This window comes from Nipponia nippon, unplaced genomic scaffold (genome assembly GCF_047370975.1).
Source record: "Nipponia nippon isolate SJK-2023a ecotype South Korea unplaced genomic scaffold, ASM4737097v1 scaffold_9, whole genome shotgun sequence".
NCBI classification, from domain to species: Eukaryota; Metazoa; Chordata; class Aves; order Pelecaniformes; family Threskiornithidae; genus Nipponia; species Nipponia nippon.
The window spans coordinates 12,333,980-12,347,867 of record NW_028262413.1 but is presented as its reverse complement, the minus strand read 5'-3'; the positions used below and the strand labels follow the sequence as shown (position 1 = coordinate 12,347,867).

Genomic DNA, 13,888 nt, shown 5'->3' with positions numbered 1-13,888 from the left:
ACAGATGAAGTGTTTCAAGGAATGAACATAACAGACATAAGTATTTATGAAAACAGGTGAAACAAGGTCAGTCACTTTAATGATCACATTGGAATTAAGAGACAGCAAATTTAAAATGGGAAAGAAAATCACAATAATTAACTTTGTGAACTCTCTGACACAAAAATATTATTGATACAAAGGGCATAACGATTAGGAGAATGATTAGATGTTTAAAGTGCTAATAACAATACTTGCCCAAGACAGGATAAGAATTTATAAGGGCTATTGATCTCATGTTTCAGGATGGAAGCCAAGTAGTAAGTGCCTGGTAAGAAAGGGGGGTGTGGGGTGTGGAATCTTTCAGGGACACTTTGTTCATTAATTGTGATAATTAGAGTTCAGGAGAGGAGTGAGGAAGGTTTGGGGTTGGGTTTTTTGGTGGTTTGGTTTGTTTTTCCCAGGGTGTTGAGTCATCCAGTATTAATTACTAACAGAGATAGGATTCTAAGTTAATTGGATCTTTAATCCGATTGAATAGGGTAATTCCTACCTCTCTGCGTTCCTAATGGGTGTCACAATGTCATGAGTTAAATGCTGAAGTGCAGCTCTGATTTGAGAACAGCTTCTAGGGAATCCTTAGGCAAAGGCAATTATTCGGATGCCCATTGAGAAAGAAAATGATCATCAAGGTCAATATACTTCCAACAGTATTTTGGAATAATTACTGTCCTCTTAGTCCATTATTACAGGTAGTGCAGACATTCTTGCATGATTTTTTTTTTTTCCACAAGAAAACTGTTTATTACAGTTTATCAGTCTTCCTAGTTCTAAGGAGAATATTACCATAATAATCCCAGGTTCTAGCACAGTCCTGAAAATATCCACACTCTGGCCCAGAAGTCAGAAAACTGCTATTCAGTATTGCTGGCAATGTACAATGTTTATGGCCATACAAGGCAGCAATAGTTGATCCATGCAGAACTGCAAGTAATTGGGTGCTCTAATTGATCACAAAGAGTTTATGTTTCTGTTAAATAGTCCAAAGGAAACACGTTGACAATTTCCATTGAAAAGATCCTAAAATAACTCCTCTCTTCAAATCCAAAAACGATACAGGAAATGTTGCTAAACAAAGGTAATCGCTTTGTGACGGAGTTGTAAAAAATAACGTATGTGAATTATTTCTGTCCACATAACAATTACAGTAATATTCTCTACTGTGGACATAAGACAGCACTTTTGAAAATTTTTCTGGAAAAGTGATTTTCAGTCCTGGCTACAGAGCTTCCACAACTGCAAAGTGATTTACAGTCCTTAAGGTATCTGTTTCACTTCCATTATAACTGGAGATACACAGAAAAAAACAGCAGCAAATTCACCTGGACCATGACCTTGGCTGAACCACTGCGCTTCCCCACAGAAGAAACATAATATTACATTTAAATTAATGATTACCTGGTTATTAGGCTCTGTAAGCACTTGAAATATAGTATGTTTCTTCTTTGGGGGGAAAAAAAAAAAAAAACAGTCACTGATCTGGTGAAACTATATTTCAAGAGGAAAAACACATACACAGACAGTACTCATCAAAAACAGCCAAGACCACATAGGTTTCCCTGCTGGATTTCCCCAAAAATTGTTTTAATGGTATAAAGATAGGGTTCACGATTTCTTTTAAAACTTCTATGTATAACACTGATGTCAATAAAGTGAAGGGGACAGAGGAAGCCACAGTGACAGCTCGCCGCTGAAAAGGTAAATCATGCCATAGCCCAGGCGATATATGACATGTCCTTTGCTTCTGGGGAAGATGGCACAACTCTCGCAGTGCGATATAGCCCTCGGTTCCATCACATCTAAGCAAAGTTGATTGCACTGTCTTCTTTCACAGCAGCAGAACAAGGAGCCAATGGTGCCAAAAGCCCAAACCACAAATAGGAAGTTTCTTCATCATCATTAACAAAGCACAGAATCCAAAATTGCTGTTTTGACTACAAAACAGATGACTCCAGCTCTGCCAACACTCAAGGTGTTTCCAGTGCCAAAACTCACTTTGCTGAGGCATATGCTCCTGTATTTAGAAACAGAAGCTCCTTCTCCAGATTAAATTCTTTTCTTTGCCACTTTGGTGCTTCTGTTTATCTTTTTTATGCTTCTCATGTATGTTCCTCCTTTTTCTTATCTTCTTCCTTTGATTGCCTCTTCAGTGCTCACAGATTTTAAGGCCTTTGCACCCTTCTGTATGTCACAGGCTGTTGTGCTTATCCCTATTACCTGCAAATCATATCCAGTAACTTCTGTTTCACTGATCATATCACACAAGGTATGCAGTCTTGATTTGAACACATCATAGTTCATTCCAGTGGTTAATTACAGATAACATATTGTGTTTAATGTCTAATTTAAAATTGTCTGGCTCCAGCTTCCAGCTATTGGATCTTATTTTTCTTTTCTCTTTTTGATTAAAAAGCTGGATATGCTTCCCCCATGAAAATACTTGTCCCAGTAATCAAGTCCCCTCTCAATCCTCTTTTTGATGAGCTAAGCAGATTGAGCTCTCTAAATCTCCCACTGCAGGGAATTTTCTCCACTCTTCAAATAAATATTGTGGTTATTTTCTTGACTTTTCAGTTTTGTAAACTCTTTTTTCAGCTGTTGACACCAAAACCGGTCATAGCTTTCCAGCATTCTCCTGCACTCAGATAAACCCCCTGTGTCAAACGATCCCACTAGTCCTTCAGCCATAGCATCCCGTTAGGAAGTCATCTTCCTTTCTTTGTCCGCTATGACACCTCCACACCCTTTCACAGTAACTCTTCTCAAGGATATCCTCTTCTAGTGCATTAGTTTTGGGAGGACAGGAGAATCACAGAATCATTAAGGTTGGAAAAGACCCTTAAGATCATCAAGTCCAATCGTTAACCTAGCAGTCCAATGTGCATGGACTAAACCATGTCCTCGAGCACCATGTCTACCCTTCTTTTAAATACCTCCAGGGATGGAGACTCAACCACTTCCCTGGGCAGCCTGTTCCAGTGCCTGACTGCCCTTTCGGTGAAGAAGTTTTTCCCTAATATCCAACCTAAACCTGCCCTGGCACAGCTTGAGGCCGTTTCCTCTCGTCCTATCACTTGTTACTAGGGAGAAGAGACTGACCCCCACCTCGCTACAGCCTCCTTTCAGGTAGTTGTAGAGAGCAAAAAGGTCTCCCCTCAGCCTCCTCTTCTCTGAACTAAACAACCCCAGCTCCCTCAGCCACTCCTCATAAGACTTGTTCTTACGAGGCAACATCTTGCCAACCAGTCAGTCTGCTCCATATAACTTACTGTTATTAATTCCACACTACCTATATTGCCTCATCCACAACTTTGGCAGCAGTCATTTCATTTTTGCGTCCAGATTATTGATAGAGATGTTAAACAGTTTCAGGACTAGTTCTCATTCTTGTGAAACTGCGCTAAACCCACACATCTTTCAATGAGTAATCCCCACGGACAAATACCTTTCCAGCTTTGTTAGCTAAATCTTAATCCATTAAACAAGACTGCTACTAATTCTACATACTAACTTTGTTGGGTTGGTTGGTTGGTTTGTTTTTAACTGAGATTTCATGAGATACCAAATCTAATACCTAGAAAACTCTGCCACAATGCTTAGTTACCCATACGTATCAAACCCATAACCCCATCAGGAATGGGCTCCTGTCTCAGAAAGCCATGGTCTTAATTATCTCTCTATTCTTTAACTTTATATTAATTCAGTCCTCTATCAACTTATCCATTATTTTTCTGGGACTGGTGCCAAGCTCTCCAGACAATCATCCCCTACCTCCTTCTGCTTTCCCTCTTTGTACATGGGCTCTTCCAGTATTCTGCAGTACACCAATACACGTGGGATAATGGAGCCAAAAATACTTTGTCATCCTTATATGATATATCACCCTATATTTTCCAAAGATACTAAAGACGACTTTTTCCAATAGCCATTTTATCCCTTTCATCAGTCTCACCTTGCCCTCTCACCACTGTTTCTGTCCACCCATCCCAGTTTATCTGTTGCAGAGGTACAGAAATGCCAAATCCAGCCAGTCAGAAAAATACAGACCACAAAGGCTATCACCACAGCCTGCTCATAAAAGCTATTTCAGAGCTTCAGTGCTATGTTTTAGCTGCAAAATTTGATTTTTAGGAGAATTCAGCTTTGGGCTATCTATATGATATTAACTCAGTGGGAAGTTTTTTTCCAGGGATGCCTGTTTCACCACCCCACAGCATCCTTTCGAGTCCCTGTTCAAGAAGCATGTTTAGCACCACACATTAATTGAACTTTCAAGCTCCAGCCCAGCACTCGGTGATCCTAAGTGGACTGGACACTGCCTTCTCTCAAAGGTGCACTGCAAATTGCCAGATTAGCACCGCACAACCCTAATGCGGCCAAGCATTTGGAATATAAGCTGGTTTTACATTGTTTACCCATAGCAAAGTTACAGTTCAATTACTGAAGTAATATCTCATTCAGGCAGAACAAAGAAAAAAAAAAAAAAAAAGATGAGTGAATTTAAATTCACTTAATTTAAAAGCCTAAAATTTTTAAGGGCGCATTCCCTCTCTGGGGACATTTGGGTTTGGGGATTATAAAATACATAAAGCTCTAAATGGTTAAATGGATTGCCATTGCCTGAGCTTCAAAAGTTTGCATATGTTATTCCTTTCAGTGAGTGCATTATATAATTAACACTGCAAATATATAGAGCTCCTGCCTATATCCTATCCTATGTAAGGATAAAAAATTTGGTCTAACCACCACCCATTACAAGGAGCTTTGTGCACAGGCAAGCTTAGCATACATTTTGAAGGATGACAGTGGAAGAGGTTTGTATGGAGAATGCTGCTTATCTGCTGAATACAAAGATTATTCCAAGGGTTTTTGTGATACACATGATAAGATTTGTGAATATCCCTTGATGTTTGCTGCCCGTTGGGTTTTTTTAGCGTGTGTGTGTGTGTGTGAGGTTTGTTTGTTTGTTTTTTAATAAACACTGAGGCATATTTCTTATGCACCAAAGATGAAATTTTCATCTTGCTATGCTGGAATTATGTGAGGTTTCACTGCACAGTGATGTCTGACAGGGGGAATGGCTGACAGTGAAAATTTGCTGCACTGGCAGGATAATTAGATACAATGCTCTGAAAGGTAGGATCTTGCACATGTGGAAATAAATGGAAGAAACTTCCTTTTCTTTAGGAGCTGCATAACCAAACCAGCTGTATTACTTTCTCATGCCACCACACTTACTGCAGTTTAATAAAGCTTTGTGCCATAATATAGCTCAAACAGCTCACAATTTTCAGCAGTTCCCTGGGACGTAACATGAAGCTGAAAAGGCGAGTCGAGTGTTTCCCAGCAGGTAGGCACCGTCTGGGCAGATATTAGCCAAAAAGCACCTGCCAGCAGGGTGGGCAAAATCACCAGTTGAGTGCTGCAGAGACACAAACAGCAGGGATGCTGCAATTCAACACGATAATCAGAAACAATAAAACCCCCAGATTTAGGTGAAAGCTTAAGCCAAACCTCGTACAGTCAATAATAGAAAGGTGCTTTTGTCATGCAGGTAGCAAACCCTGAGCAATTACTGTGGATTTCAGTGGTAACCCTATAAATTTAATCAAGTAGGTATGCCTTAGCTTTGTACAGCTGGGACAGTCCTTTAATCACTGTTACTCTATAGCTTACAGTACCTTTGTAATTTGTATGACTCAGAAAACAGGAATATTCATTAGTGTTTCCTGGTTATTTCCAGTCAAAATACAAGACAAGAATATGCCACTTGATAGGAGACACAACTATAAAGATCCCAAGATGCCTGTCTGCAGCGAGCCCAAGCATGCAGCCTGTTACAGTGTGCTTACTGATGGACACGACAAGCCCACGCAGACGTCGGACACGATTCTCCAGAAGCCCAGATGGCATAAGTCAGTGTAACTCAATCATCCTCAGCTGAACCACAGTAATTTATATCAGTCAAGGACCTGAGCCATTATGCCTATTTCTCAAACTGGTTACGTTGTAAATTAGATTTTCATCACTCCTGGGACAAAAGCCTGACTCTACTGAGGTCAGTGGGAGTTTGACCATCTATTTCAGTGGCGCCATGACTTCACCAGTGGTTTCCATGTGAAGTATTAATCCTGAAAGTCACCACAGTGTATCGGGTTTATTACTTTCCTAAAAATATATTAAATAAAATCTTCCATTAGTACTTGCAGATACTAGTAGTTCAGTTCTGTGCTATTTTCTTCTGCTCAAATGTAACAAAAGCAATATTTATATCAAAGGATTTTGTATTTTAATTATCAAAATAGCTACGGTTTTGATCGATGCTTCAGCAGAACTCATACAAAGTAAACACTGAATACAGTTTATTCAGCTGTAAAACTGTCTCATGACCAAGAAGATTAGATGGGACCTTCTCTGACTCATACCAGGTCAAAATAGAAATCCTCTATCCACTAAAATCTATTCCCTACAATGAAATTTTACTAGAACAAAGTCATTGGTGGAGTAATATGAAAGAATCACCTGTGAAAAATAAAGCACAGGGCCCTTATCCAGTAAAATACCTGAGCAGTAGCCCCAATTTTAGTTAATAAGCTCACTGAAATCAGCAAACATATTGTGGTTTGGAGTATTTTGCCTATGAAGAAGTAAAAGCAACAAAATCAGGCAAACAGGCATGGGTGCAAGCATGCACACAGACCTGGATCAACCAACACAAACTGCCCCAGTACCGCAGAGGGAAGGATTTCAGTGATGTGACAGACAGACCACACTGGCTTTTGAGATCACTCTTGGGGAAAAAAAAAAAATGTAGATGCTTCAAAATAATGCAGATGCTTCAAAATCTACAATCTTTTATTATTAACAATTCTCTTATTTCAGTAAACTGGGGGGGGGAGGGGGGGGGGAAGGTGCATTCTGTGAGTATGTCTAAAAAAAAAAAAAAAGCCATTGAGTTAATCACTACCGTTAGCTAAAAGCATGGTTATGGTATTTTCTAACAGAAAAAGTCTGCCCTGGAATAATAATTTTACTTTTCCTATAAGCAGAGCAATCTTTCATCAAGACTAATTTTATTTCAAGCACTGGGGATACAGCAATGGCACCAGCCATTTTTTACTGAAACATTGTTCCAGGTTTCCATCAGTTTTAATACTGTAATACACGCAACATAACCGAACGATGCATTTTTCAAATATATTTTAAAGCTGTGGGAATACACCCCTTAAAGGCAGTCCTCTCTTCCTTTCAAGTGCCATACAAGCACAGCAGGCAGCATTCAAAGCCACCTCTTCTGTGTCAGCCAGCGGGAAAGGCTGACAGGCAACTGGTTGTGTCACACTCGAAAAGTCACCAAAGGAGACACAGACTGAAAGGTGGATGGGCCCAATTCTGCGATTTATTTTTCCCTACTTCTCTTAGGAGATTACTGCCTAACCAATTAATTTCAGCCAGGAGGCTGTCATGAATAGCGACTGCCAACCTTTCACAGTTGTCTCCAAGGTCTCCCAAAAAACAGAGACACTTGAAATGAGATTTTTAAAAGCACTAAAGTCATCTGATCAAGCTATATGGAAAGGTAGGAGGACTTTCGCTCACTGAAATGTTTAGATACACTTCTTTGGAACTGGAGTACTGTGCTTTCACTACTTGGCTCGTTTATAGTTAAATTTTCTATTCACAAGAACAGCAACTCTTCCCAGCCATTACAGACCCCCTTTACATAGGTTAATCCCGTCTTTAAAGTTAGAGCCCTGTCCACCTTTAAAAAAAGACCAGCAGCCACAAGCACATGTCAATGCATAACCCACATGCAGCCTTCCACGCTCCCGTGAGGAGGCGGCGGCAGCGGCGGGTGCAGCAGAAGCACCACCAGGCAGGCGAGAGCAGCATAGGTGGGGTCCAGGCTGAAGACCAAGTGCATCCACAGAGCAATGCGAAGGCTTTGGGCACGTCTTGCTGCTGAAACACGTGCTCCACTCAACACCTGGGGCAGCCCAGGGCGAACAAAGTCCACAGCAAGTGCACGAGGTTCACCATTCCCCACCTCCTTGATTGCAAACGTGGGGAGGATGAAATGGGGACACTACGAGAAGCTCCATTTCCTTGCCACAGCTAAAGCAGTTGTTTGGCGGTTACCTGTCGGGAGCTTGGCATTGGGCTGTCCCTGAGGCAGCTCAGCCTGGCTGACATACTGGCTATTACAGCCACAGCCAGACCAGGAACCATCTGTTGAAAATATCCTCAAAAGCTGCACTCTTAGAGAAACAGCCCTGCCCAGGCTCAACCATTGGCTCCTTCTCCCCCAGCTGCTCAGGCCTGGATCCAGGAGCGAGGATGAATCCAAGCAGGCTCATCCCTGTCCTCCCCAATCTCCCCTTCATCCTCCCTAACCCGAGTCATATCCCCACCACACCTCTACTTTAATTCCATCTTGTTGCTGACTCAGCAAAAGGAGAAAAGCACCTGAAAAGAGAAATTGGCAATTTCCTTGATAAATGGAGAAAAGAGAGGGGTAGCGAGGGTCAAAAGAAATTATGAAGACTTTAAAGCCCTAATGAAGAAAGCAACATAAATCTTGTCCTTCTTACATGGAGCAGGATCTGCACCTGGAGGTCACACTCAAAACAACTAACCATAGTTCAGCTGTAACAATAAACACTGATTTTAATGATAAACTGTTTTCCATCTGCATTTTGTGGAGTTTTATACATTCAGGTGTAATGAAGGAAGACGGCAACATCTGCTAGGGAATGCTGCACCCTCACAAAATAACACATCACAACGGCCGTCACAGTTCCACACTCTGCATTTCATATGAGGTACCTGGACATGCTGGGAGGATAAACCCGAGACACCAAATACTACTGTGTACCTTCATCTATTTATAATGCAGAGACAATCACTACAATGGAAAGCACTAATCAGCATTTGGGTATGCAAATGCACTTACAGAAATCAATGCATAAAACAGATACGAGGAGAGTAGCTGGAGAAAAAAAAAACAAAACAAATGCAACAACCTTGAGTTTTGGGCATTGACTTTGTTACATAGAAACAACAGCAAAAAAAACCCACAACAAAATCAAACACGCTCACATGTACCCAAATCTTTACCTAAGTCTGTCTAAGCCTACAAAGGCAATTACAAGTACACAGATTATGAACTATAATAATCTTAGCCTAGGAATATTGACAATGAGTTGAGATTTGGTTCACTGTGGTCCAAATATGGCAGCAGGTATTACGGGCACTGCTACAACATCCCCTTCTAGTCCAATACGCCAGTAAATCATGCAATACCCAAGCTCTTTGCCTAGGAAAGAAGAAAAATACCTGGATTCCTTCTCCTCACCAAAAGGGAGGAAGAAATCTTTCAGAATGTCAACTACTATCTAAGTAAAATAAATGCCATGACAGCCTGCAGTTCTCCTAGCCCTAGTATGATTTCTCCTAGTTACAATTTTAGAAGGAAAACAATATGTTTGTATTAGCAAGTAGCAGAGCTCAAACACGCATAGATAAGTAGAGCAAAACAGTGCTGGGAACCCCAAATCCACCAACACCCATTGCAAAGGCTTTGCTTCAGCTCTAGTCAGGAGACCATGGATGAAAAGCCCATTAGCAGCTGAAGGGCACAAAATAAACTCCTGAAACAGATATTCTGGTTTAGGTTCATCTGCAATGAATCTGGCTTGTGCGGTCTCCCCGTAACTCAAACCAAAGCACGGTAAGTGGGGATGGGACAACTGCAAGATTCCCTTCCAAAGTACATTCCAGAACTAAGATGCCAGCATGCACGGACCCAAGGGTAACAATACAGAGTTCACTGACATAAAAATATAATTCAGCATGTATGAACTGTACGCAGGATGCCACAGCCTGGTTAAAGCCAATATTGGTACTTTGGGTATATGTAAGCACAATAACATTTATCTTCTTTCTGCTTTTTGAGTACTAAAACTGTTATTTCCTTACACAAAATCAATCTGTTAAGAAACCAGTGTCTTCTGCAAGAACAGCCTAGCAAAGCTCTCCAGCCATATGGGCTATAGGATGGGCCAGACTGCCCCAATGTAATTCAGACAATGATCAAACCGCATGTTCCATGTTGCATTTCATTTACTCATAATGGAGCGTTGGGTAATGCCACAAGACCTTGCAGGATCTCACATCTCCAGACAGCATGAGGGGAACTGTTCAAAAAGCATTTGGTAGATGACCGTCTTTGTTAAGACTTACTTGTCCCACTAACGATTTTGTTTTTTGAACAGAAGTCTAACTGAGCAAGGACAATTGAAACTTGTTATAAAACACTGAGCACATCACCACCAGAATATGGTTTACAAGTAAGATTCCTGCTCTTTTTTTCATACCCATGCTGCTCCTCAGACTCTGTACTGAGGCATCAATTTTAATTATATGTAATCTAAGGGTGTTATAAGGTGGGCTTTGTGCTAGGAGAAAAAAAAAAAAAAAGATCTTTAACAAAACAGAATTTCTACTTTACTGGACAAATATACCAGAAGAAATTGTGGCATCTTGGTGGGTTGCTAAGCAACCAAGAGCTCCAGTGTCACTTGTTTGTGATCAATTCAAGTCATTCATCAGGCTCTGAAGCACCAGCTCAGGAATTCCAACAAATCCGCGCCTTGGGAAAGCCATGGGGACTTCCTGCCGCACAGTAACACTTTCTTTCCTCCAAGATAAACTTTGTAGATGTTCTTTTGATCTGTGTGATATGTTAATTCATTATTCTTAACATACTGCTAATGGGAAAAGCTATAATTAACTAACTACAGCATTGTAACGCATGCAAGATAAACTGAACTAATTAGTAGTGTTTAAAGTAGTCCCTGTCCTCTCCCACTGGGGAAAGGAGCGGATCCTTCCTTATCACAGAAGCAACTGTCCACAACATCGTTTTATGTAATATATAGCTACCTTTTTTTCATTTTTCCTTCCAAACACAAGTGATAAAGTATATTTTTATTGGCAAACAAGATGGCTACAATCCTAGCCACTCGAGGTACACATAAGTGTTGTGAATAATGTAATCTTTCATTTAAATGAAGGCTTATCTGCTGGGTTTCTTCAGATAAAGAAGTGGACTGTTATATTTTCATTCGTTAAGTTTAATTACTGAAGTAACACATACTAGATGGCCATAATAATTACATTCACTCACACTGAGAGTGAGTTAAATGTAATCAAAGTGTATATAGCTGAAGTACAGTCTCTGTTTCAGCTTCATATTCAGAGTTCATTTCACTCCTATTTTGATAAAAAAAATCTTTAATAAATTGCAAGAGTTTAGAGAATGAACTGATTTAAAAGCTGTGTGTTGCATATGACAAAACTTCTACACAATACAATTCTTGGATTGCAGACAGGGTTTTTTTTTTTACTAAAGATATCTAATGATACTTTCACGTCTATTGTGCAATATTCCTGAAGGAACTCCGTTACCTCCTGCAAACCTTGGTATCTTATCTTTTGCATCTTATTTTAATGTAACATAGTCTGGTCTTGTAGTTCTTCTTGGCTGTAGTAAGTCAAATTCCACTGACAGCAGATGCTTGGCCTAAGTAAGGACTACAGAAACTGGCTAACAAGAATTTTCTGTTTTACTAAAGACCCAATGGGAGACGAGTTGTTTGGGTTTGGTTTTTTTTTTTTTTTAAGACAAAGAAGGTTCATTACTTTTAAGCAACAAAAGAGTGTTAACACAGCAGTAGTCATGCACTCTAATACTTTACATCAGTAAAAACTAAGTAGAGGATCACGGGAAGCAATGGGCAAAGGATCATGTGCACAGCTCCAACAAGGCAATGTCACACGTGTGTTCACAAATGGGCAAAAAATTACATATTCATTTTAAGGTGCAGGTTTTTCCCCACCTCCTTTCCTCAGACCTGTAACTAAACTCATAATATGTATTATTTATTGCTTATGGAATGGTATTTGGGAGAGCTACTAGTTAGCCCAGTCACATCAAATGAACCCTTGACAATCAAATGCAAATACCACTTGTCAAATCTCTGGTGAAATTTTCCAAAACACGTTTCAAGTAAACCTATTCCTAGGCAGTGCTGAGAACAAATTTACTTGCTTTATATCTGTTGAGTTATGGTTGAATACCTGTATGTTATCCAACATATCACAGCTTAGCTCCTTTCTACACAAAAATAAGCAGCAAAGTAACATTAGTGATAGAAGTGATAGATGAAAAGTCTATTTACATTTACTGTGTCCGACTATTAGAAAACAATATCTCCTCGCATTATGAAAACCTAAAACTAGCTGAGACTACTGATGCTCTGATCGTGCAACACAAATTAATAACACACAGCACACGACACTGGGGTTTAAAGATTCTTACAGCTCTCCTGGAGCGCAACACAATCACATCACGTCCCCAGAAAAAAAACTGGGGACGTTTGTTATTATTTAGGTACTGCAGGGAAGGGGAAAAAAAAAAAAAAAAGAAAAAAAAAAGATAAAATACTCTCCAAAACCATTAGGAATGAAAGAAGAAACAAGTGTTTGCCCCAGATGCATGACATCCGGGCTTGCAAACTTGAACCCACCTAAAACAACATGAGACGGAGCGCGCCATCCCCCAGCCAAGACCACTGCGACCATGGCTGTGCCTGCCCGGACCCCCTCCACGCCCAGCCCCCCCCACCCGCTGCCCACAGCCCCGCACCCGCCCCGGGCTCCGCACCCCCCTGCAAACTTTCCCCGGGCAGCGGCTCCTCTGCCCGCCGCGCCGGGACCCGCTCCCGAGCAGGGGGAGCCCGAGCCGCCCCGGGGAGGGGGCCGGGACCAGCGCCCCGGGGACCCCCCGGGCTTCCCCCGAGCCGCGGGCACCTGCTCGCCCCTTCGCGGAGCCCAGCTCCGTTTCCTCATTGCTTTGCAGGGCGAAACCCGGCGCTTGCGGTGCGGGACCAGGTGCGGCACAGGGAGGAGGAAAAAGAGATTTAAAAAAAAAAAAATTAAAGAGGCTTTTGGTAGAAAGGCAGGGCGAGCGGAGGCGGCGGCCGGGGCAGCCCCGCAGCTGGACACCCGCGGTCCCAGCGCCCTGCACCACCCGGCGGCCCCGAAGGGGGACCGGCCCTGGCCCCCCGCTCCCCCCGGCGTTACCTTGAGCCCGGCGCGGGCAGAGCCGGCAGCTGGCGGGGGGGCGGCGAGGAGGAGGCGGCCGGACCTGCGGGTCGCGGCGGCGGCGTCTCCGCAGCCCCGTCCCGGCTCTCCAAATTGATCGCTCCACCCCGAAAAAAAAAAAAAAAGGAGGAGGGAGCAAAAAAACCAAACCCCAAACCCAGCCCCGCTGCACACCCACGAGAAGGAAGAGGGGTCCCTCCGTGACTGGCATCAGTATCTCCTCCGGCAGAGCTTGCAGGGAGCCATGGCAACGAGCCCCCGCACCTCCCCAAACCGCTGCCCGCCTCCCCCGGGGGGCCGAGCCGCCCCCGGCCCCGGCCCCGGCCCCGCTCGGCGGCTCCCACCTGCCGGATCCGACGCCCCCTCGGCCAGAGCCGGGAGCCAGCGGCGCCTCCGCCCCGCCGCGCTTCTCCGGGCGGCACCTGGGGACGGCGGGGAGGGAGGGAGCGAGGGAGGGGAGCCCCGGCCCGGCCCGGCCCGCCCGCACCTCCCCTGCCCGCCTCCCGCCTGGGGGGGCCGCGCCACCGCCTCCGCCCGGTGAGGGGAGCGGCCCCGCCCGGCGGGGCAGGTGCGGGGACGCGGGGCACACCGGGCTGCCGGCCAGCCGAGAGCCAAAGCCGGGGAGAGGATGAAGAAATGGCCGAATCGGGGGGAACTTCCCACCGGCGAGACCCTCTGCATC

At 43.2% G+C, this 13,888-nt stretch overlaps 1 protein-coding gene across 8 annotated transcripts in view; it reads right to left on the bottom strand.

Moving 5' to 3' along the window:
- The window catches only part of CHL1 (cell adhesion molecule L1 like), a 142,261-nt gene extending 128,630 nt beyond the window's left edge, over window positions 1–13,631 (bottom strand). For 5 of the 8 annotated variants that reach the window (XR_015701283.1, XM_087743437.1, XM_087743446.1 and 2 more), the window contains exon 1: window positions 13,186–13,321. The gene's annotated coding sequence lies outside the window, so the exon portion shown is untranslated. Of the gene's footprint in view, window positions 1–13,185; window positions 13,322–13,550 lie in introns of those variants that run through there. The other 3 variants (XM_087743438.1, XM_087743439.1, XM_087743443.1) reach the window with 3 other exon arrangements.
- Between the last annotated feature and the right edge of the window lie 257 nt (window positions 13,632–13,888).